This window comes from Fringilla coelebs (genome assembly GCF_963513975.1).
Source record: "Fringilla coelebs genome assembly, chromosome: Z".
Lineage (NCBI taxonomy): Eukaryota > Metazoa > Chordata > Aves > Passeriformes > Fringillidae > Fringilla > Fringilla coelebs.
The window spans coordinates 77,769,409-77,795,278 of record NC_140031.1 but is presented as its reverse complement, the minus strand read 5'-3'; positions in this window follow the sequence as shown (position 1 = coordinate 77,795,278).

Genomic DNA, 25,870 nt, shown 5'->3' with positions numbered 1-25,870 from the left:
TGTCCTGGGTGTGTGCAGAGCAGTGCAGCCCCACAAACCCCTTGGTTTCCCCACAAGTCGTCCTGCCTTGTTCCCAGGTGTGCCCAGCTCTGGCAGGAGAAAGAGCCAGCAGCGCAGCGGGCACCGTGCCCTTCCCAGCCGGGGCTCTCTGGCACAGAGCAGCAGCAGCAGCGCCAGCACCCTTCAACCCGCTCCTGCCTTGGCTCCTCCCGGGACACAGAAGCCTCTGGAAATCGGCGCCACCAGTGGCGTTCCCAGCCTGGAGCAGCTGCTGCTGGCGGGCAGATGCTGCCAGTTTGACTGCTTCCAAAGGGGAATAAAGGCAGAGATGTACGTGCACCGCAGCCCTGGGCATGTCCAAGAAACGTGCAAATACGTGGGGATATTTGTTAGGAATGCTTTCAGCTGTTATGGCAACAGTAGCTTTTCTCCTGTCTCTGTGTGTTCTAGATCAGTAATGTAATGGTTGGCTCTGACAATTAAGAAGTAGATGTGATGTGGATGTTGAAATGTGTAGTGATGGTATTGTAATATATCCTCCCATAGTCCTCTTTCCCCTCCCCCTTGTAATAGCCTTGGTGGTCAGGGCATTTGGGGAGGGCTGGCTTGTGACCAGGAGGCGCGGTGTAACAACACCTGACCTCCAAGGAAGATGCAAGAAAGTAATCTCCACCAATGGACAGCAGAGAAAGAGTTGACTGACAAAACTTTTGGAGGAGCTAAGGGTATAAAAGGCAGAGCATCCTTTTTGTAGATGAGCATGTGGCTGCTAGTCACGGAGACTCCAGTGCTGCAATCTTTCCTTTTTGAGTCATCTGATAAGGTTTAATAAACCTTTAAACTTTTAAAAGTGAGGGTCGATTCCCACATGTGCAATGCTGTGGGCCAATTTCTTGGTCTGGGTTCCTTTGCTTGTGTCCCATCTGAGTGCTCAGTTGGGGTACAGGCTGTAAGTGCTTGGAGCACTCTTGGAGTTATTCTTGGATCCCCTGAACAACGTGTTTTGGCCCATGACAGGATTTTGTGGTGCTTTGTGATAGAGGAGAACTTCCCAGGCTGTTTTAAGTTTGATGTAGGGAAGGTTGATTATTGCTTTGCATAAATTCCCAGAGCAGCATAGAGCTTTTGCTTTGTGATGTCAGGGCATGGCTGCCACGTCGTTGTGGTGACATCAGAAGGTGCCTTGGTGCCTTGGTGCACGGAAGGCCTGAGTGTCAGAGCAGCCCTAGAGCTTGCTCAGAGCAGGAGCATCCTCCTGCTTCAGGCATTTGTCAGCGTGCAGGTGCACACTGACAGGAGCCTTGTTTTTCCTACTCTTAGAGCAAACTTGCTCGGCGTTTTTACAATGATTCATACTCTTGCTACTGCAGCTTTTGCTGCATATGGCGTTTGTTTTTCCACCTACTATGTGACTCACTTTGCCCGTAAGTAGAGGTTTCCCTTCTACTTAGATTAGGGTGTAACCTAAGCTGGCTTTTGTATGACTTCCTGCTCTTTCATAGTGACTGAGTTTCTGATTTAGAAACAGAAAGAGCATTAGGATGCCACTGGTTTGGTGAAGCTTCTGTCAAGATGTTCAGCTGAAAAGAGGGTGTCTGTAGCCACAGGGGCAGCATTTGCAAGGGAACCTGCAGGGATTCCATTCCCTCCACGGGAGAGTCTGTGGCAGCAGGGTCTGTCATTTCCTCAGTTTTCTGGGACAAGCGAGAGAGCTTTGAAAATGGAGACTAGGATACCTTCCTGGAGGGCCTTCTAAAAACTCTGCAGTTGTTCCCAGAATTCAGGGAAATCTACTTTCTTTCTAAATTTTCTTATGAAAGGATTTGACCAAAGTCCAACTTGACCTTTTACTGAGGTCTAAAATAGTGATTCCTTTTGCAAGGAATTGCAAACTCTAAAGCAGTGAGTGTCTGTGCCTGAGTCGTGGAGCTGCTGCTGTGCTCTTCCACAACAGAAGTGCCACTGCTCAGGGGGATTTTGGGAAGCTTTCCTGAGACACTGTTTCCAGCAAGTTAATGGGAATTAGTGCATGGAACTGATTTTAAAAAAAGTACTTAAAGGAGAAGTTTTAAAAGAAATATTATGTTTTTGGTACAACAGGAGCATTGAATGTTGAAGAACTATTTGCATATTCTTGATCATTTGTGTATTCATTTACTGGCTAAACAGGCCGAAGTGTAGGCATAACAAAGAATATTGTCCTGATCTCTTGCTGGCTGTGTGAATGGAATGTGTCTCCTGCAGAGATTTTGTGAAATGGAAAAACATCTCTCTTTGGGTTGACTAGTTCTGTGGGATTCAGCAGCCCAGGCAGTTTTCTGACAGCATCTGGTTCATTTTCTCCTGCCCACTACAGGTCACCTGAAGCGTGTCTTTTGCGGTACTGATCCTGAGGTGAGTGAGAAAGGAACATTTCAAGTTTCTGGTGTTTAAGAATTGTAGAGAATGCTGAGAGCTTTGCCAGTAGCAATAGAGTGTAGAGGGCCAGCTAGGAAAGCCAAAAGAAAATCCATTTTCATGCCTGCAAAAAATATAACAAAGGCAAAGATGGATATATTTTAATATCCATCTCAGAGCTTTGAAGAACTACAAAGCCAGTTTTGCAGAGATAACATTGCTTGTTGACAGCAGATAGGGTGGAATATTTAACAAAGAGTGATTTCCTGTAGAGATGAGTTAGCCCATTTTAATGTAGTCAGAGTGCCTTAGAATTCTATTCCTTTCAAATTTTATGTGTACTTAGATGATGTGGTTGTAGAACAGGAAATGGTGGATGCTGTATCTGAAGGCCAAGGGCATGGTGGCCCAAGTCAGCAGCAGTGGGGCAGCAGGAGCAGGGCAGTGAGCGTCGCCCTGTGCTGGGCAGGGCTGCGGCCACAGCTGGAGTGCTGTGTGCAGCTGTGGGCCCTGTGAAGCAGAAAGGGATTGAGGGGCTGGAGCGTGTGCAGAGAAGGCCACGGGAGCTGGGCAAGGGTGTGGGGCACAAGCCCAGTGAGGAGGTGCTGAGGGAGCTTTAGCCTGGACAGTGGGAGGTTGATCAGTGACTTTTAGCATCCCCATCAGTGCATCCAAATATTTGGCCACTTGCAGAAGTGACATTTCCCCCTTGTTTTCTTTTGTTATTTTTTTGTTTTCATGGCAGAGGAACCCTGTTCATTTTCTTTTCCCCTCAATTAAAGTGCTTTTCCTCATTATTTCCTGCTCTTTTCCAGTACTGGGATAGGGTCTGCTACAATTTTAATTTCCAAGGTGTCACTTCTGGAGGATGCCATATTTTTGCATGAGAACACAGAGTTTGGGTCAAGGAGGTTTGTTAAGAAGGATGCGTTCTTGGGACTGAGGAGGCCAGGAGTCCCACAGGCACTGGAAGCACAGAGCCTTGGAATCTGCAGAGAAGAGCACTGGGACAGGAGGGTTACATTGGAAGCAGATGTGGGTGGGAAGCAGAAAGAAGTGGCGGGATAAATGTGATCTGGAGGCTGCAAGAGGAAAAAGCTGAGCCTGATGGCAGCTCCCAGTCACTTGCTCTGCACTTGTGTGGCCAGGACATCAAGGCAGAGCCACAAGCAGAGCTGCCTGAAGCTCAGAGTGCCATCGTGGCAATGAGGAGGAGGAACAAGGATGACAGGAGAAGAATTCAAGAGGAGTTGAATCTCCAGCAGCAGAGGGACAATCAACAAAACCAGGTGAGGGAAAGAGTGGCAGCCTCTCCACTCCTGAAGCGTCCTCTCCCTTCTTGTTTACAGAACATCAAGGCATACATGCAGGCAGAGCTGCAGAAAACTGAAGCTAGGATCAACGCATTGGAGAAGAGGCTGGAGGAAGAAATGAAAATCATCAGAGAGAACGTTAAACCCCTCCCTCAGGCTCTAGAAAAGCAAGTGAGTGAAAGAGGGATAGCCACAGCAGTCACCAAACTGGTGGTTTCTGCCCTTCTTGCCTTTCCAGTGCAGAGCAGCAGGGAGTGGGGTGATGCCTCTGAGGGCCATCCTGCTGGAGTGTGTATCACAGTCACTCTGAAGGACATTTCCTGGTGTGCTGTATCTCCACTGCTGCCCTGGATAGTGGGACTTTTCCTTTGCCTTCTGGCCTGCACACATCCAAACAAATTCCTGCTGGCCTGTTCCTGCTCTCCTTGTTTCTAGAGGTGTTTTTACAGTGGAACAGGGTGACCCAGATGGAGGATTGAAACAAGCTGTCAGTATCCCTTGTCAATCTCTCCTTTCCCTTTCCTCACAGTTGATGACTCTTGGCTGACAGGGACAAGCTGTAGTGTCTGACTGCTCTGTTCTGTTTGATTTGAGGTGCAAGTGTCGACATCTCACCTGGCAGCCTGTGGAGACTTCCAGCAAATGTCTGGCAATGAAGAGCCCCTAGGTTGGCGTGAGGCACAGGAACCGTCCCCACCAGAAGTGCCACAGGTTGAGCACATCTCCACGGGCTCTGGCACTAAAGGTGCTGCCGCAGCTGCATTACCTGAAGGAATCTGTGCGGTCGGACATGGGAAATGGAGCTCGGGCAGTTTGTTCATCTCCAGAGCTGACAGCAGCATGGCTGCTCCACAACAGGAGATTGAGGAGATTTACCTGGAGATACTGGGTATGTGTGGTGTGTTTCTTGTCTGAGGGACCGGGTATTGTGTGCAGGTGTCAGCATAGCTGTGCCAAATGCTCCTCCTGAGTTTGGTGCCACAGGGCCATTTAGGACTCCCCAGAGGAAGTGCTGTGCTCCGAGCAGAGAGAGAGCGCTCTGGGTGTTCCTGCTGCCTCTGAGGGCAATGGGACTGCCTTGGCTTTGCCTGAGCTTCCCTCTCTGCTAAAGGCTGAAGCAGGGATTGTTCTTGGATCAGCAGAAGGCTGTGACCTAGCAAATGATCTAGGCAAGTCCTGCGTGCTCATGGCCAAACTGAATAGATTTTTTAGCTTCCTAAATTCTCCTTACATTCCTGACTTCCAGGCAGTCACCAGGGACAAAAATCTTCACAGAAATTGACTGGCTTTGGAGCTTTGTCTTTTTGGTTGGTAATTTTTTGGGGTTTTTTTTGTTTTCTTTTCTTTTTGCTTTTTTGGGGTTTTGGTTTTGCTTGTGGTATTGGTAGTTTTGGGGTTGCTTTTTTTTCTTATTTGTTGGGTTGTGGGGTTTTTTTGGTGGACTTAATTTTTCTCCATCCTGAAAGAGCCCTTCTGCCCCACGTCTTGCTGATGTCATTTTTATGGCTGTTACTGTTAACACTACTGCATCTGCAGTTTATTTTCATAGAATGCTATATTTTTGTTGGGAAGAGCGACTTTGAAAGAACATCAGGTTACAGGAGAAATAGAGAGAACAAGGTGTTTTCCATGTGCCCCCAAAGGAAAACCAGAGACTTTTATAACAATCTGTATTTCATATCCTAGTTTTATGCTTATAGAGATGTGTCTAAGAGACACATCCAAGTGGCGTTATCAGATAAAACTGTACTGCCAGCATTTCCCAGGAGAGAGCCTCCAGCCCACCCATGGTATATTCCTCAGACCCATGGCACTTTTTCATACCTGATTTCCGCTCTTTCCTGTGACTGTTAGAATCCTACCCACTGGTGCAAGCCCTGCTCAGATCAGTCTCTAGGAAAACACATCAAGTCCTTTGTGATTCTGCAGCACAACCCCATGAGTCTGCTTCTTGCCTGTAAGAGCTGCCAGTGCTGTGCTCTCAGATAAGACCTGGTGGGGCTGAGAGCAGAGCCCAGTGGATTCTGTGTCTACCATCACCTGTTGGGACAAAAAGGGCATTGATCTGCACCCTGGTGTGGCTGATCTCAAAGCCCATCCTGTTGTGTCCTGAATGGGGGCAACAGCTGGGACGGGGCTCAGGCTGGCTGTGGCTTCTTCCCCCTGCTTCTCAGTGCTCATGCTTGGGCTTTGCCAGCCTTGTTGGGCTAGCTGCCCTGTCCCTGAGGGCTGGTGGCACGGCAGAGCCTTCCTTAGCTGGGAGAGGGGCATCTTTGAGCTCAGCCTGCTCATAAACAGGTGAGGGTCCTGATGCTGAAAGCCTCATTGGGCTTATAGCAAGAGCTGCTCTGGTTTGCAAACGGAAAGGAATTCTTTTGGCAAACTGCTGATAGGTGGAGAAGATGTCCTTCTCTCCTGGGAATGCATGTCCCTGTGCTTTGTTTCCTGTCAAGAGAACTCTTCAAAAGACTGTACAAAATCAGTCCCTGTGCCAGCCACCTGCACTGCAAGGCTGCCTGTCTTGTTGCTGGTGTGGTTGTTGTTGTTGTTACCTAGCTGACTCTAAAGGGCTCAGAGCCCAAGAGAGTGGGGCCACCTTTTGTATCTCCTGGAAGCTGGGATCTCTGCTTCAAAGTCAGCATCTTGCATTTTGTTTCCCTCAGGGAGCATGGTGAACATGGAAAATCCCATCATGAAATACTCTGAGCTGGAATATATTGGCAGCGGGTGAGTCCAGCCGCAGTTACTCCTGCACAACCCTGGGCCAGGTGTTTTTCTGGTGGAATGTCTATCCAGCGTGAAGTCAGGCAAGCTGCAAACAGTTTGAGACACTGGGGATAGATTGTCCCATGTCTCAGTGCTGCTCAGAATTTGGGAGTGGGCTCAGAAGGTATTGTCAGAGACATCTCCATGCGGCAGAGCTCTTGTCTGCATCAAGAACAGGACCTGGAAGGTCTCCTTGTCTCTCAAGTTTGGGAAAGCTATATGTTAATTTCCTTAGCATTTTTGTTGGTATCAAAATGATACTGCCCCACTAATGAAAAAAGTAGAAACTTGCTTGCCTGAAAAAGAAACCTACCCCCTATCAAAGCTGTGAGATAACAGTTCTTAGGAACATGGTTTGCTGAAGGAAATCCTTCATGGTCAGGATAGGAACCACACAGTTTAGAAACTGAAACCCAAGGTGAAAGAAGAAGCTGTCTTTAGGAGCTGAGACAGTAAACCCCAGTGCTTCAGGGACAGGCCCAGTGCCAATGCACTTGAGAGGAAAATGCATCATCTGCCTTCTGGCAGAGCCCTCCTGCATCCTACAGGTTTTAGGCATTTACAGCAGAGCTCTCCTGTGTGGGCTGGCTTTCAGTGCAAAATCTAAATAGCTTTCTCTGCTTCTTTTTGTTTCTAGGAGTTTTGGACGTGTGGTTAGAGCACTCGACAATGCCACAGGCAGAGAGGTAAATGTCAACAGTCCCTGCAGACTCTGCTGCTCTTGAGGGTCTTTCCCCTCTGGTGGGAGCTGTGGCTGGAGCTTTGGGTAGAGCTGTGCTGAAAAGGCACAAGAAGCACAGACTGGTGCCAGCCCATGAAATACATTTGGGACTTTGTCCTCCTCAGCTGGCGGAAAGAAGGCATGGAGGGCAGCGGTTCCTTTCAGAGAAGGAGGCGCTCACTCGCTCTCCATGGCTGAAACAAAGGTGGTGCCTTAGAGCACCTCACTGTTTTGTGGGGCTACAGCTTCAGAGTCCTGAATTCTCATTTCTGGCTGCCAGCAAATACATCTGAAAGTTACTGGCAGCTCCTCAGCCACCTGCAGTGCTGCACTTGGAAACTGCACCTAGGGAGAGATCTGCAAGGCGTCCCTAAAATCCCTAAGCCCTGCCCATAGCCCAAGATGTATCCACAGAGTATTAAGGCCTGGATTACTTCTTCTGAATCCTAGAAAGAGCAGCAGAGAGTGTGGTCAGGGAGTTTGGGGTGATAGTTGAGACACCACAGTTACCAAGTGGACAAGACAAAATGTCAGTGGCCCCACGTGTCCTGTAACTGCCCCCAAGGGAGCAGAGAAATGGGCTGTTGGAATGTCAGTTCCTCATTACTGCAGTGCCTGCTCACAAGGCAGTTTGGCACAGCTCAGCTGTGTCATTGCAAAATCACTCGCTCCATGTGCGTTGTGGTCTTGTGCCAGCAACTTCTCAAGTTCCTGATTTCCAATATCATTTTAGGTGGCCATAAAGAAAATAAATCTTCAAGGACTGAGGAGGAAGAAACTAACTGTTAACGAAATCATGATCATGAAGAGGTGTAGGAGTCCCAGTGTTGTGAATTATTTAGCCAGGTGAGTGGTCATGGTCTCATCCCATGAATGTGCGTTTATATACGGCAACGATGAGAGGTTAAAAACCCACTTTGTTCACTGGATGAAAGTAGAGCTGTTAATTATTATTAACTATTATTTCTCTATTCATCTTGAGAAGATGAGATGAGATTGCATTTTGTCTGCTTGAGTCTTCCCAGGCACACGTTATTTGAAAATTATTCAAAAATTTTCCAAAACCTCTATCAGCTGTATCTTACTAAGTCAATATTCTCTAAGTTCTCTGCCTCCAAAGTTTTTTTGGGATTTTTTTTTTTTAAAGTTTCTGAAGTGCTGATGAAGCATCCTAAAGTGGATTTCCCTTGGATTGTTGCTCCTCTTTGTCATTGCTATGCATGCCAGGAAGACTAGGTGCTTATCTCCAGGCACACTGTGCCTGACAGGTTTTTTATGTGGGCTGTTGCTAAACTGCACTTTTTGCTTGCTGCCCATCTAAGACATCTTTTCACAGCTGTGCCTTTCTCCTTGAGACTGCAAACAATGCACAGTCAAGAGGGAATGTCTATTCATTTGATTCTGTCCTTGTATCAAAAGGATCTGGAAACAAGAAACCCGGAAGCAAAAAATCAATGTAGCCATGCATGTTCCTCTCCACGCCCTTGTTTCCTTCTTTCAGCTACCTTCGGGGAGAGGAACTCTGGCTGGTTATGGAGTACATGGACGGAGGCACTCTAAATGATGCCATCAATGAGTCTGACATGTTTGAAGGAGAGATTGCAACCATCAGTCGGGAGGTCAGAGATGTTCTTCCAAGGGCTTGGGCAGGATTGTCTGGGAAACAGGGGCTCAGGGCTGGAGTGATTTCCTGTGCCAAGCTTTGTTTCTATGTGGCTGGTATGCTATGGGCAAGTAAAAGCATCTCAAGTGAAAGGCCTGCCAGTGCCCCTGCACTCCCTGTACTCAGTGCCAGTACTCTTTCCTCCTGCTGTTGTATTCTCACTTTGTCTCATGTATTTGTATTTGCTGTTCTCCATCTTCCTTCCCTAAACTTTTGTTTGTCTTCACTGCATTCCTTGCTTGTGAAAGCAAAGGTGCTGGTGGCAGGATTTGAAACAAACAGCAAAGAATAAAGAGAGACTCATTTCCCTCAGTCCTCAGCTAAAAAGGATAGGAGCGCAGCCAAAACGCTGTTTGCTTCTGAGCACATTCCCTGCAGCAGCAGTCATCCTGGCTGGCTTGCAGGGGACAGTCTACAGCAGCAGGTGCTGTTGCTCTTTCAAAAGCTGACATGCCTCTGCTTAGAAAGGTCCTGCTCTGCAAGTGTTGAAGCAGCCAGCTCTTCCTCTCAAAGGACATGTGTTCTGCCATTACTCCCCATTCCCCTGGAGACGGAATCTTTTAGATTCTTTGTTTCCTTTCTTGTGTGATGAAATCACATCACTAATTTTTGCCCTCCTGTTTCTGTTCTCTCTCTCAGTGCCTGCGAGGACTGGATTTTCTTCACTCGAAACACGTGATCCACCGAGATGTGAAGAGCGACAACATCCTTCTCAGAACCGACGGCTCTGTCAAGCTGGGTCAGTATATTCTTGGTCAGGTGCAGCATTCCAGGGATGTTGGTGTGGGGCTGCTTTGAGTGACTGCCAGCTCCCCAAAATGGTGCTGGTGGCAGTGCAGGGACTCCTGCTGTGAGCTCAGGGCACACTTGCAACGTGCACAGAGGTAGGACGAGGAACAAGCAGTCAAGAGTGGCGTTGCTCCCTTCCAGAAGGAGGGAGTTAAAAGTCTAAAGTTTCCAAAGAACAAAAGCCACTGCTGGAGGCAGTGTAAAAAATGTGGGGATTTTTAAAGTCACCAAAGCCATATTTCCTTGGCTCAAGCCCTGAGGAAAATCGAGCAGGGACAGTTGCCCTGGAGATTCAACAGCACATTTTCAAACTTCTACTAGGGAATTCTTTTGCTTGGTTTCCTAATTGCACAGAATTAAAATAAAAACAGTATTTTGCTTTCTCCTCAGCTGATTTTGGCCTCTCGACTCAGCTCACCCCTGAGCAGAGCAGACGGCGCTCGGAAGCTGGGACTACTTGGTGGATGGCGCCTGAAGTGGTGATGCAGCAACCATATGGTCCTAAAGTAGACATATGGTCTTTTGGAATTGTGGGCATCGAAATGGTAGATCACGAAGCTCCTTACTGGAACCAAAGTTCTGCCTCGGTAAGGAGCAAATACTCTCTGATCCCACTGTCTTTCTCACCTGTCCCATGTTCTGCTATTGGACAAAATCCCATTGCCATCTTCTGGAACTACTTCCACCAAGGTCCCTTGCTAAAAATGTGCCTGCAGTACATCAGCATCTGCTGTAGTTTTGGTTGCATCAGTGGGGGAACTCAAGCCTTAGCACATGCAAACAAACTCCATTCTCAGGCAACACTTTCCTTTGGTTTATAAGTGGTTCCAGTTCTTTTTTCTGTGTAGATGGCCCTAATTACAGGAAACCAGCATCTAAGAACTGGTGTTACCTTGCTAGAAATGAAGGAAAGAAACCCAAACCCAACAAAGTTTCTAAAACAGTGGATGTTAGACAGGAACTGCATTCCCTGTGCAGTTTCTTCTCACTGGGAAACATGCCTGAAACCGGGGCATGAGGGTGTGAAGGCCACAGAGTCTCTTCTGCTTCTCGTGCAGTGTTGCTGAAACCCTCAGTGACCGTGTTTCTTTCATAGCCCAAGCCACGTTCTCCATGTCACCAAGGCAGAGCCTGGTGAGGGGGAGAGCCTGCCAAAACCTCCCATTTGTTTCCTGGCACTTTCTGGGATGGGCCTACCATTAATGCATTGACTTGAGTAGCCAAATGAGCAGAGGGTGACCATAGGGATGGCACCTCTCCGTCTTCTGACCATGAAAAGTTTTTCTTTTGCCGCTTAAGGGAAGCTGAAATTTTCAGACTGCCGAGAGACTGAGCTGCACATGGCTCCTGTGTGCCTAAGCAGGCATTTTCATCCAAGTACATTTGTGCGGGCATCTAATGTGACTGTGTTTGAATATGAGATTGCAAATGTTTGTTTCCTTACCTGAGGATTAACTGATGGATTTCCTTTCTTTTCGTCTAATTCCCATTGTTTTCAGGGACACAGCAAAATGCTTGATGAGTTTTTTTCTATAGCATTGTTACAGTTTTACATGAGAGACATTTAGGAAAGTGGTATAAAGCTTTTAACCACTGGAAAGCTGGACACACCTCTGTGAAAAACACATGTTAAAAGAAGAAAGAAACTTTTTCTTTCCCTGCCGCTTGGGACTGAGGTAACACAGCCGGGTGGCCCCTGCTCCGGGGCTGGGCCGGCTGGTCCTGTCGCGGGCTTAGGCTCCCCCTTCTCCCGGGCTGCCTGCCGGCCCCCTAACATCGGGTATGGGCAGGGAGAGGGGGTGCTGCGGAGCCAGATGGAGCCGGCCTTGGTAATATTTGGTTACTTGTTACACTCCGCCCAGCCCGGTGCCCAGCTGAGCTCACCGGGCCGGGGAGTAGCCCCGGCTCGATGTTGGGATTTTACCTCCGCTGAAGTTACCCACGAGCATCAGGCAGAAGGAAGGAGAAACTACCTCTCTGTTATCCTGGTGTGTCGCTCTTGAGTTCTGGTCTGCTTGATTGGATCTGAGCTGCACCCTAGCCCCAGTTTGTACTGTTTGCAACACCTAGTCCCACTGGGGTTAGGTTGACCATTTATAGGGTCCTTTTAAAATATTAGCCCTTTTAGTGCTCCAATCTTCCCGTGAGTGAGAGAAAAGAACAAGATACAAGTATGGGAAGGAATAATATGAAAACATTATCTTCAGTGAGGAACAAGTTAAGTCCTAGATGAGAGGGATGAGGAAATATTTTCATTTTCAAGCTGAAATTCTCTTTAAAACTATGAAGAAAAAGGGTTTTTTTCTTATAACACATGAAACTATGGGAAGATGAAGAGTTCAAATTGATTTTGAGCAAAGGTCTCCACATTAAAGTAAGCAGATATTAAGGTAACTATCATCTTATGAGAAGCTGAAATAGAGAGAGAAGAGTAGTCCTGTACACCCAGGAGAAGAAGATTTCTGTTCCTAGGGATAAAAATGATTTTAAAAATAGATAAGGAAAACTTTTACTTTTGAACAACTCATCTTTAAAACAATACCCCCTTAATCAACATGGCCCATAAACAAGTTGGGGGAAGGCTTTTAGAAAATGGGAGAAACTTCATGATAACAGGGTTCCACAGGCAGCTGTAATCGATGAAGAAATTAAGAACCACAAGAAAACTGGTTTTTCCTCTTGTAGAGAAGTCCCCATAGCATTAACAAGAGGGACCTTTCTCCCTAAGCAAACTGAAGAAAGACTATTTTAAAAGTAGTAAACAGACTGGAAATGTTAGGTTTTGCTTCTTTACATTATCAGTGAGAAAGAAAAGGTTGTGGCGGGAGGAGAAATGTTCAGAAGGGTTTATTCTGATTCTTATTACTCTTTCTTTTAGTTGCTATGAAAATATTTTCTTTATACCCTTTGAAAGTTTTAGGCCTATTTTACTTTCTCCTTATCCTATCTTCCTAGCTCACCACAGGAAGTAAGTACATTGATAATTGACCAACACCAAACCCACCACACTCTTGAACATATGAGCTGGGAAAAACTAAGAACTGGGAAAATCTTCAATTGGTGAACCAAAACCACTAGACAAATTTCGTGTTTCTGCCCAGTTTTGAACTGACACCACCACAGGCAGCAGTGCTTAAGGGACCAACAAGCACTGCAGAGATGCCTTTCATGTACTAATCCTTGGAATTGGTTAGTACAGCAAAGTCCCTCTTCCAGAAAGCCTGTCAAGCTGGTGTGAATCCTCAGGGAAGCAAACGTGTTTTTGGTGATGTAGTTCACACTAAAGGTCAGTCAGTGAAATCAGCTGCAAAGGCAAGATCTGCAGGAGGCTAGAAAAGCTGTGGCTGCATTGGGGTTTGGGTTTTTGGTTGGTAAAGGAAAGTCATCTGTGGGTCTCTGCCAGGACAGAAACTGCCACTGCAGAGTGGAGCTAAACCAGTGGGAACGAATGGGAGAGCAGTGAGAGATGGGAAAGCAGCAGGTGGAGCCTGGTGTTTCCTTTTTCTGCAGGCTAGACTCATGATAGCCACAAAAGGGACCCCACAGCTGCAGCAGCCCAACCGATGCTCGCCTTGCCTGCGGGACTTCCTGAGCTGCTGCCTGCAGACAGACGAGGCGCGGCGCTGGTCTGCCAAGGAGCTCCTGCAGGTAAAATGCGAAGGGGCTGCAGGTGAAACAGGGTCTGAGGGATGGGCTCCTCCTCCACTGAAGTCCAAGGCATCAGATGAGCCCCTTCCTCCTCACCTCCACTCTTGGTGCTGTTCAAATGAAAACAGTGAGGAACCCCAGACTGGGCTGGGCTGGCAGGGCCCTGTAAAGGTCCTCTGGTCCAAGTGTCCTGCAGTGAGCAGGGACAGCTTTACAGAGATCAGGTTGCTCAGAGCACTTTGCCACCTGACCTGGAATGGTTCCAGGGATGGGGGCACCTACAAGCTCTTGGGGCAACCTGTGCCAGAGTTGCACCATGCTCTGAGTAAACAAGTTCTTCCTTAGACGTATTCTGATTAGATCCCATTTGTGTTTAAAAATATTTGTCCATTTATAATATTTATCCTATTGTTACTGGTTCTGTTAAAAAAGATGTCCCCCACTTTCTTCAAAGCCACTCTGAATTCTTGGAAAGTGGCAATAAAGTCTCCCTGGGGACTGTTCTTCACAAAACTGAATAACTCCACCTCTCTCTCATTTCCTGAGAGGAGAGGTGCTCTGTTTTCTGTTTCTGTCATCCTCTTTTCTGTAATTTAGTGGGCTGTTCATTTTTATCTAGTGGCAAAAGCATTGAAGTAGAGCAATGCAGGGTACAGAGACATGAAATGGTGGTGCAGGAACCCAAGGAAGCCAGTCCCAGCTGAGGGGTCAGACATTTGGTTGTGGGCAGGAGGGGCTGTGGGGGGCTCACTCTGAGCCTCTGAGGGGCCCTTGTTTTTGCCCCCAGCCCACCCTTGGGGGTTTCTGGCACACACACAGGGACAACTGAGAGGGACTTGTCCCAGCCCCATCTGCTGCCTGGCACACTCAAGCAGACGGGAACTGCCCCAGGGTCACTGCCAGGTTGTGTGGCAGAGAGGGAAGTGCAGGGCCCAGTGCCACTGGGCTGGCTCTGCTGGGAAGGAAGGTGCCACCAGCACAGGAGGGGCAGGGCATGGAAAGGCAGACACTGCTTTCTGTCCCTGTGGAAATCAGCACAGTGCCTGTCTTTCAAAGACAGGGACCCATGTGTGTCATTGGAGTTTCCTGAAAGATGGAAATCCCAGGGACAGAAAGCAGCATTTCTAGAGCACTGGCAGGGCCAAAATCCCAACAAGATAAAGAAACCAGAATAAATGGATGAATGGGATTCTGGGCAAGGTTTGCCTGTGATGGCAAGGTCCTGAACAAGATGACTGGGGAGCAGATGGTCCTATCGCTCCGCTTTCTGGGTCTGTCTGAGAACCACAGCAATCCTGATTGACTCTGTGAAGCACTGAGCTTGGAAACTAATGGTTCATTGGGTGTTTTTGGTTTTTTTTTTCCCATGAACAGCATCCATTTGTTACATCAGCGAAGCCAGCGTCCAGCCTTGTACCTCTGATCCTCTCAGTGAAGAGGAGGATACACCTGCGAACAGTGTGACAATCACAGCAGGACTGTTTACTCCAGAACCATCTTAGAGTAGGATTGTAGAGTAGGATTGTAGTGTAGGATTTAGAGTAGGATTATAAGAATAAGAGACAAAAGACTCTGCATAATTCCATGTGAATCAAGGAGAAGACATTTATTTGGTTTCTAAACGTAGTTTATATTTACTTCCTATCTTGATTTATATAGCCAGGCATTCTTTGGTTGGTTGCTGTGCTTGGCCATGCATCTCTTGATTGGTAGCTCTATTTTGTCCATGAGGCAAGCACACATCTTTTTCCTAATCTAATTGGTTGATGCTGTAAGGGTCATTTTATTTGGCTTGATACACTTTTTGTCTCTCAGACACTCTTCTACTTCTTCTTTCTGCTCACAACATCAACTTTTTATCCAATAAGATGAATGCAGTTTTATTAAAAACATGACCTAGTTCTTTAGTTCCAGAAGGTTAGGCTAGTTTGTTCAGTACCTGTCCATTTTTCTGTAAATATGACCCTTACAAGATTATAGAATAGGATTGTAAATAAATAAAGTTTCTGAAATTTCAACTCATCTGGAAGATTCCATTCTTTCTCACCCTGTGAACAAGCTCAGCATTTCCTTCTGAGCTGTCTGTTGTCTCTTAAAGGTGCAAAGTGACATTTATGGCTGCTTTGGTGTACTTTGAAAGTGGGGAAGACTCTTCTTCATTCATCCTCTCCACACTGCCTTTGGAATACGGCCCACTTGTCCGTTTAGGCACAGCTGTGATATTTCTGGTTGAGGCAGAAAAGGCAGGAAAAACCACAGGAGGAGTGGGGCAGCCAAGACATCCTGTGTGGATTCGGGTCTACAGCTGTGACTCGAGAGCATTTGGGTTCCTGTCACTTGGATTGGTATCCCTAAGTGCAATGTCTTTGGTGGAAGGAGAGCCTTGCAGAAGTGAGAGAGCAGAAAGATCAGAGAGGGTGCTCGGGAAGGTCTCCTGTGGTGCAGAGCTGTCAGCGCCTGTGAGGGGAGAGCGGGCCCGGCCTTGGCCGGGGCGGAGCTGCAGCAGAGCCCCGGCAGAGGCCGGAGCAGCCTGAGCCTGGGCAGAGGCAGGCTGGAAGGAGGCCCTTGTAGCTGCGAGAGGCAGCAGGCGGGCCCTGGGTGCCTCTTGCTGGGAGCGGGCGAATCCTGCGCTCCCAGAGCCCGGGGGCAGCTGGCTGCTGCCGAGGGGAAGCGCAGCCGTGCTGGGCACAGCCCGCACTGGAGGCATCGGCCGTCTGGAGTGTGCCCGGGAGCAGAGAAAGGCCAAGGGCAGCCGAGGGCCTCTGGGCTGCCTGAGGATTGCTCCTCTTCTGCCGGCTGCCCTGTGAGTGCTGGGCAAGGTCAGCGGTGTGTGCTCACTCTGGGCACCGGGGCAGGGAGCCGGGCTGCTCGGCAGGCTGGAGCACAGGGCAGCCTCCTTCAGGCACGGCACTTCTGCCCGGGGAAGCGAGGCCAGCGGGAGGCAGGGACAGCTTGGCCGGTCACACCTGCAGGAGCCAGCGCCTCACGCAGCTCTGGGAGGAAGCTCCTGCAATCCTGCAGCTGTGCACTGAGCCACAGCAAAGGGGGGAGATGCAGAGTGTTTTGCAGAAATATTCAGGGCCACAGGCCAGCCTGCTTTGTGCTGTCTGTGCACAGCAAGCACTGTGCAATGCAGCTCTGAGCTGCTGGCAGAGAGGGAATCGGGGATGTGCCTGAGGTGAGTCAAGGGGTTAGCTGAAAATGTAATTAGGATAATTGAAAGGTGGGTGCAGACAAGTCAAGGGGCCAGCTGGGAATATAATTGGGAGAGTAGAAGATTGCATGTTTTAGTTACGATTTTGAAATGAGGTAAGATGCTAAGTTAGTAATATAGATTGCAGAACGTACCTTAGAGAACCAAATATATTAGGAATGTAAAGCTAGGAGTGACGGGGGATAGATGAAGCGAATATGAAGGAGCAGAGACCATAGAAATACCTTGCCTTAAGAATAATAAACAGTTAGGAAAGGCTTGGACCATGACCAGCTGCAGTAATCCGTGGGTTTCTGGGCTTTATATGAGTCCAAATCCGGCTAGCTCAGACTCTAGCCCACACGGACTTGCATAGATGAAAGTAAAAGATGAGAAGCGCTCTTCTCCATGTGGGGATGAGTATCCCGTTTATTGGCTTGGGACAGGACACTTCTGGTGACGGCGACCACCCAGGTAGAAAAGAGGGCGTGGCACCCTTGCAGTGCAGTTTTATACCCAAGGGGATGGGGGTGGGGACAGGTACCCATGGGACAGACCACCAGGTGTGTATAACAGGGGGGATGTGTGAGGGAGAGACCATGTGATGGGGGAGGGAAAAAACCATCCACATGACCTAACATACTCAGTAAAATTTCCTATCACCCAGTGTACAACAACAACTAAGTAATAAACTATTTAGTGCAATACAACAACCAGCAGGTGAAAAGGTCATGCCAATTGGCCATGGGTGAAGAGTTCACCATGAGGAAGATGGCTTTCTTCCTGCCATAGGAGCACTCCCTCATTTCAAAATCCCACTGACCCAGTTCAGGAAGTACAATTGTGCAGCTGTAATAGGTATTCAGCTGATAAAAATACGAAGCAGGCAGGTAATAATTATGTATTATAGGTCCTTAGAAACCTAATGTAAAACCTTTCCTGTTTTTTTTTTCTTTTTTTTTCTTTCTCATTCATCTTTTGCATCTGAAGCCTGATCATCTGCCAAAGGCTGTTTCTGTCACTTCTGCAATTGTGCTTGAACCAGGTTCTTCAGTGCACTCAACTTCTTTTGTTCAAGGGCCCACTGATCCACCCAGACAGGATTGTCTGTCTTCCAGGTTAACTTCAGTGTAGGGAGTGCTGCAGTGACCCCAACTAAAAATCCACTTCCTATTTCACACCCCATTGTGCCAAAAGGTCTCTTCCCCATACTGGGATGGGTTTCTGCACAACAAAGGGACGAATGACCTCTGTTTTGTCTCCTGCCCCTGAAACAACAACTGCGTTCTCACTCTGCAGACACAGGGAACTTCCCCCTATGCTTGTGAGGGAACCCAAGGGGGCAACCAAGTTCCATTCCCAGGGCCAAAAGATATATGATATAACTGTGACGTCTGCCCCGGTGTCGAGCATCCCTCTGATTGCGATTGTTTTTTCTCCACAAGTCAACTGACAAGTGACAGTGGGTCGCTCTCAGCCTGTCTGCTGTACCCAGGAAGCGTGTACTTCCACATGTTCTTCTGAAGGAAATCCTTCTTCATCAACACTGACATGACCTGTTCCGTGGCATGTGGTGGCAAAGCAATAGCTTTGGCTACCAGAGTGTTCTCTGGAACAGTCAATGGTGGTTGAAGAGCCTTAGCTAAAGCTGTCAATTCTTTGTTTTGATTTGCTGAGACAATTGAAGGACAAATGATGAGTCTGAGGATACTACTTCTGTCTTTTCCAGTTATTAAGAAATCCTGTCTTTTAAGTGAAGTTCCCGTGACACTTGTGGGTATCACTGCGTGGCTTCCATCCATGAAGCACGTCATTTTGGAAGTTGCTAGGATGCACTGTGCCCCTGGTAGAAGGAGCTCTGGGTCGCTTGGGATTCCGCTGATGGTTTTGCTGAGGGGGTCTGACTGACGTTCTCCAATGACTGTCCTGTCTGTTCTTGTGTGATCACCAGCACTTGTGTCGACACGTGTTGGTGATGCTGCGTGTTCTTCTCAGCATTTCCCAAATACGGTAGTGGTTTTCCATCCACATCCGTATGGGACTAACATTCATTCACAAGATGTCTTCCTCTCCTGCACCTTGGACAGAGATCCGGTGGCTTTCCCATCTTTGGCACTTGTACTTGTGGGCAGTTCTTCTTGAAGTGGCCAAATTTGCCCCACATTTGTAGCATTGTCCTCCAGGTGAGCTGTTCTTTTCAATATTTGCTAAAAGTCTGTCAATTCTGTCAATTTTTTCATTCTGTGTTTGCATCATCCTCTCCACTCGTTCTCCCAACGGTCCTTCCAGTCGTCCTTCCAGCTGTTCTTCTTGCTGTCCTTGCAATTCTTGCTTCACGATGGAGGCAACATGCTGAGGTGTTCCCACCTTGCTGCATGCCTCTACCATTTCTGCCAAGGAAGGTTGACCGGGCATTGCGTTGATGACCCGTTGGCAATCTGGGTTGGCATTGCCATAGGCAAGACCTTTGATGATGTATGGCTTTGCGTCTTCATTGGGCATTTGTCGATCCACTGCTTGAGTGAGTCGATCTACGAACAACAAAAAAGGTTCAGTGATACCTTGTTTGACGTTTGTGAAGAGGGTATCTGGCCCCCACTGGTGTGATTTGCAGAACTGCTCTTCGTGCTGCCTCTTTGATGTCATTCAGCACCTCTCATGGAAGCCTGGCTGCTTGCTGCACTGGATTGTCTTCTGGAGGATCACCTGCTAACTGTGCCACTGTGAGGTTTGCATTTGGCCCACCGCGGTGTCTGAGCCTCAGTTCATTGAGAGCTCTTCTCCATTTCACGTCCCACATGAGATTCTGTGTGTCTGTGAGAAGCATTGACAGAAGACATTTGATGTCATAAGGTGTTAAATCATACATATTGAAAGTTCCCCTCAGAAGCTGCTAAAAATATTGAGAACCCAGTCCATTTTCCCTAACTCCTTTGGTTTATTCTTTGACTGCTTCATGATCCAGTCTATCCCATCTCAGATTCTGACCCTGTGCATAGTATGTCACAGGCATCATGATGTCTCCCATGCCTTGTAATAAATCCTTTTCCTTTTCCATCTCTTTTCTGGTGAAAACTCTGCTTGCTGTGCTGAAGCCTTTTTCTTTGACCTGGATCTCTTTTTATCTGTTGTTGGAAGAAATTGTTGCAATGTTGCAGTCCCGCCACTAGACGGCGCTGCGGCTTGACCGACCAAATCCGGTATGCTGTCCTGCAGTGTGGCGGTCCCGCCACTGGAAGGCGCTGTCGCCCGCTTGACTGCACCCGACATGGCGACCGTCTGCAACATTTGCGATCTAGGTTGAGGCTGAGGCTGTACAGTTGAAACCTCTTGTGTTTCCCTGTCACACATGGCACTGCCTGGAGAACATTTGCCATTGTGACATCTTTCTTCCATGCCCAGTGCTCTCACCACTGCGCATGGACCAGAGCTGATTCTAGGTTTCCCCTTTTAAGGATGCTTTGCCCAGTTCCAAAAACAAAGCACAGTCTCTCACTTTTGGGACCCCTGTCCCTCCCAGATTTCACTCCTGGGGGCCGTGAGGTCTCGAGAGCAGAGATCTTCCTCTTCACTGAAGATCAAAGGCACCACCACCCTCCTCACCCATCGTCTCTGTTCACGCACTCCTTCCCATCACATCCCTGCACTCTCTTGGCTCCAAGCCATTGCCTCCCCCTAAAGGCAGTCTCTGTGTCACAGGAAAAATGGTTCTGTCCATGGCTATACAAGAAAAGTCCAGCCAAAGGCCACTCCATCATCTCCTCCCGCCTAGAATCCTTCTCAACTCTTCTGACACCTTTCCCTTGTATGGGCTTTGATCACACTTGCCCATTTCCTGCATTCCATCTCAATCTTGCTTCTCATTGTGATCCAGGAGGATCAGTATTTGTAAGGTTTCCATCATCCAAGAAAAGGGTTAAAACCCTGGGCTCTGCCTGCCCAGAACTCCCATGACTGCCCTGCTGGGCACAGGCACCTTCTCACCAGATCCAGCCCCCCCACCCCCTTCTCCTTCTCAGCCGGGCTGTGTTGCCAGCAAAAGTTATCAAATTTCAAGGCAGCACAAGCACAGGCTCTCTCTCGCTCTGTCTCCCGGGGGTGTGGGGGGGCTGCCCAAATCCTCTCAGTGTTCCTACACCCTTCCATCCTGCAGGGGCCTTCACCTCCCTTCTCTGTCCAAGGTCCCAGCCTACCTCACCCGGCCGCATGGCTTCCCTCGCAGCTGGGCAGGGGAGATCTGACCTCTTTCACCCACCAGAACCAAGAGAGCTTCCCCTGGGTGTTCTCTGCTTTTAACCCCCTGTGTTCTCAGAGGCGTATCCATGTCCTCAGTTGCCAATATTCAAGTATCAGCACTTATTGGTTTGACCACCAAACCCCCAAAAAACTCACTTCCTTTTCAAAACAGGACACAGTGACACCTCATCTTATTGCCTGAACACCTTCCATTCTGTGTAGGGAAATAGGAGCATGGGATCATGTAATTAAAGAATGTATCTTGGCATGCATGCACAAGGGGCCTGAAATAAGGTGCTGGCTGCAGCCTTAATCCTGGCCTTTCCTAACTTCCAAGCCCTTGACTTTGTAACCGCAATAATGCTGCCTTAATGTATTTCTGTGTGCAGTTTAAACCAGGACCTGAAAAGGCACCTTCTGTTTATCCATGCTATTGTTAATGAATGGTTTTGTTAATATAGGCAATATCCTATTGCCTATATTCTCCCATGGAAGATTCCTTGCCCTTTTTTCTCTGCCACCAATGGGGATCTGCAGTCCCTGTGTCCCAGCACTGCTCGCTGCGGGTTGTCAAGGCAGAGGCGATGCTCTGGTGCACCTGGTGCAGGTGACCCCCTGGCCCGGGCAGGGGCCAATGCTCCGAGCTGCCGTGGATACGGCGGCGAACCCGAGCGGTGCCACGGCCTCGCTGGGAACCCGAGCGGCGCCCGTGGCGCTGCCTCCCTGGGCAGGGCTGTGCTCTCAGCGCCACCGGGGCTGCCGAGCAGCGCTTTCCACGTGCCTCTGGCTCCGGAGCCAGCCCCGCAGCCGTGCTCTCCCGGAACGCACTGACCCGCGCCCATTCTCTGCCCGGCTGCAGGACTCCCTGAGCCGGGGATCTCCCCTCTTTCCAAGGCTCACCCCATCCCTGGATTCTCCCCTCTCTCCAAGGGCTGTCTCCCCTCTCCCGGGATGCCCCCTCACCCAGGCTCTCCTCCCTGTGTCCCGTACTCTTGCCCTTCTGCCAGGGCTCTAGCCCCGTTCCCGGTATCTCCCCTCTCTTGGTCTCTCCCCTGTAGTAGTTAGGGTAAGGCGGTGCGGAAGATCACGCGATGTGACGGAAAGCCAGGAATTCCTTTCCCCCTAATCCTCTAAGATAAGAGATCACCCAAGGAATGTATAACACCCCTAGTCCCAGTAACTTTTCACTAACCCCAGTAAATTTCCACTCCTCACTAACCATAGAAGGTAACAGAAGACCCCTAGGTAACGTAGTATGGACCCCCAAACCTATATAACCCCACTAGATGAGACAACAAACGCCTTTGACCATCCATCACACTGATGTAGCGTCTGTCTTTTGCCCGAGCGACCCTGGATAAGTGTGGATCGCCGTGCTGCTCCTCAGAACCAGGTTGCCTTGCCTTGTAACAGAAGGCAACATAACTGGTGCCGAAACCTGGAAAGGAAAGAAGAGAAAAGCTCGGGTGACAGGTCTCACTTGGATTGGAGCCAGCGGCTGCAGCGGCGGGATCGTCTGCAGCGAGGAGGGGACGCCTTCCAGGACCCGCGAGGGGCATGGAAGCCATCGCGAAGGTCGTAAGTGGAATCCACGTGCAGTGGGGTATAGAATGCAAACTCAAGGATCTATGCCTTATAGTACCAAGGCTGATTGAGCTCGGGGCGATAGAGAGCGCGGTAGACATCCTCCATCTGGAGATATGGCCTAAGTGCAGGATAATCCTAGCCGAGGACACAATGTCCACGGGCTCAGGGAAGGCTCTAAAATCGTGGGGCAGAAATAGCCAGGCTCTGCAAAAAGCTCGGCAAGAGCAAGAAACATGGAAAGTGGCAACAAATTGTTTATTAGCCACGCCACAGCTGGGGGTGGAAGCCGCGACGCAAACCGTCTCGGAGAGCGATTCGATTGAAAGCAGGGATACGTGGGGACCGAGCGTGTTTCACCCCCCTCCGAGCCCAAGCCCAAAACCCCCGGAACCCCCGGAGACCCCCCAGGAGACCCCCCAGGGGACCCCCCGACCATCCCGCGGAGCCCGCCGGCTCCTACCCCTCCCACACAACCCTTTGAAAGACCCGCGGCTTCCCAGCCTGTCCCTATGCCACCAGTCCATGATTCAGCGCAGATGGCACATCAGTGCGCAAGATCCTTTTGGGGGGAGCTGGCACGGGAGGCCAGAAATGCCGAGGGGGCGGCCAGCACGGACGTGCCAACCACGCTGCTGCCGCCGCCATACACGTCTAATCATGGCGCCGGGAACGGGGGGGATGGGCGGGGCGAGCCAGACCGTGGCGGGAAAAGCCCGGAGTCAGGAATAGTTGCTAACACGCATACGCGGGGGAGCAGCAGGGGGCGTACCCCTGACTGGGAGCCACACCCAATGTTGCTACCACACAAGGGAGAAATCCCTCCCTGCGGGAGGCAGGGCACGCCCAGGGGGCGAGAGTGGCACCGCCCCTGAGGGGAGGGGAGGGGCCGAAGCCGCACAAAACGGCATGACGGACCAGAAGTGCTCCGGCGGTCCTCTTCCGGCTCTGAGTACAGCGACAGCTGCTCAGACAGCTCCGGAGAGACGATCAGGCCTGGCTGGGACTCGGAATCGGAGACAACAGAATTTATACGGTTTCAAATGAAACCGAATAAAGATTTAAATAAAGTCAGTAAACAATTGCAACACAAACTCACCGATTGGGGAAAAATGAAAATCGCTTATGCGGACTGGGAGCCGGCAGCTGCGATACATGCTTTACGAGTAAGGGTTACCGGACCACAGGGGAACCAACAAAGATCATATACTCTGGTAAATCCTAAAGAGGTGCAAAGAATTGTCAAAGCCATTTCAGAAAAAGGGATTAACTCAGCCATAGTTTCTTTTCTTGTAGATGGCCTTTTTAGCAATGATGACCTGCTTCCTTTTGACATTACACAAATAAGTCGCACGCTTTTTGATGGTGCTGGTTTGATTGTATTTAAGCAGGAATGGAAGGATCATTGCTCAGCTGATTTAGCCCAAGCATCGGGGGAAGGGCAGCAGCTGCACGGTTCGAGTCTATCCAGACTGCTGGGGAAACATGACCAGGTGGCTACACCACAGCAACAAGCCACACAATTGCAGGCTGAGGAAGTCAGGGCAACAGCTCGAGCCGCTAGGGAAGCCATACGTGCCACCTCTCGGACAGTAAATAAGCCGTCACCGTGGTCCACCATAAAGCAGGGAGAGAGTGAAGGATTCACGCAGTTTGTCGACCACCTGCAAGCAGCAGTAGACTCCTCCACCCTGCCTGCGGCGCAACGGGACCCATGGTTGCTGACTGCCTGGGTCAGCAATGTAATTCTGTAACCAAAGATATCTTGCGTTCCCTGCCACCCGGAGCCAGCTTAGCCGACATGATTAAACATGTTGTAAGAGAAGAACAGCTGAGTCCCATTCAAGCAGCTGTCCGCACACTGACCAGTGCTATGGCTTACTTTAAATGTGGACAGGCAGGTCACGTCGCAGGGAGCTGTTCCCAGCCAGCACGACTTTCCCTGGCAGCACCCCCGCTCCAAGCACAACCAAGAGAGATCTGTTGGAGCTGCGGGAGGAGGTGTCCACTTAGGTCGATCAAGCCCGACCTTCACAATGAGCAGAATGAGACTAATGAGAATTGCGAGTTTCTGTTCACAGGACGTGCTTATGGGGCGACCTTGTAACGCATACACCCCCGTTCCGGAGGAAAGTGACAGACCACCAAGCCGCCAGACAGCGCCTGAGAGACCTGCACGGGCGAGACCCAAACATCAACGGTGTTTCTGTACGAAGGGAGAAACACAACGTACCCCAAAACCCTACCCACAAAGGTCGCCAATACCCCGACCGGCCATGCGGAAGCCTTTCAGATAGATCGCTTAGCCGGGTCGGAATCGGACCCAATCCTTCGCATGCCAGAAGTTACCTTCCTTTCCCTTGTCAAATCACAACCCTATACCTCATTTCAGTGCCTATGTATATGACTACCTCATTATTTTGTGAAAAGGGGGGGGAGATGTAGTAGTTAGGGTAAGGCGGTGCAGAAGATCACGCGATGTGACGGAAAGCCAGGAATTCCTTTCCCCCTAATCCTCTAAGATAAGAGATCACCCAAGGAATGTATAACCCTCCTGGTCCTGGTAACTTTCCACTAACCCCAGTAAACTTCCACTCCTCACTAACCATAGAAGGTAATATAAGACCCCTAGGTGACGTAGTATAGACCCCCAAACCTATATAACCCCACTAGATGAGACAATAAATGCCTTTGACCATCCATCCCACTGATGTAGCGTCTGTCTTTTGCCCGAGCGACCCTGGATAAGTGTGGATCGCCGTGCTGCTCCTCAGAACCAGGTCGCCTTGCCTTATAACAGAAGGCAGCACCCCCCCTCCCAGCCTCTCCCCCCTCTCTCTGGCTCACCTCTTCCCGGGGATCTCCCGGCTCCCGTGCTCTCTCTCTCTGCCCCCAGGCTCTCCCCACTCCCAGCCTCTCCTCTCGTGAGCTCTGGCCTGTCTCCCTGGGTCCTCCCCTCTCTCCCAAGAGCTCCCACTCCTCTCAGACTCTCCCGCCTCTCTCGGGATCTCCCTCTTCTCCCCAGGGACTTCTCCCTCTTGCAGGATTCCTCCCCTCTCCCAGAGTTCTGCCCTCCTGCCAGCATCTCTCCCCTCTCCCGCTCACTCCTCCTGCAGGCTGCGGAGGTTCAGGGACATCACACCATAACCAATATGATCCAGTGAAGCCAAATTTATTATCCCTATAAAGATTATATTTATAATACATCTCTACTGTCCACACATCTCTAGCTAATACATGATTGGTTAAACCTAGCTGTTCACGTGTCTAAAATAGAATGCTGATTGGATCACTGAATTTTTTCATGCATCTCTGTAGTCGTCTTGGCCCACCCATGACTTTTCTTCTTTCTTACTTTCCCAAGCTCACTGACAAACTTGCTGAGTTCTGATGACTCTTCTTCTTGTATCTTTTTCAAGGATATACCGACCCCGTTTCTGAATATGTCCATTATCCATTGTTTGGGAACGTGTCCATTGTCCATTATCCCAAGCAGGCTGGATTGTACATTGGCTGCATATGGCCAGTGTCCTGCAAAAACTCCTCTTTCTGCAAAAATC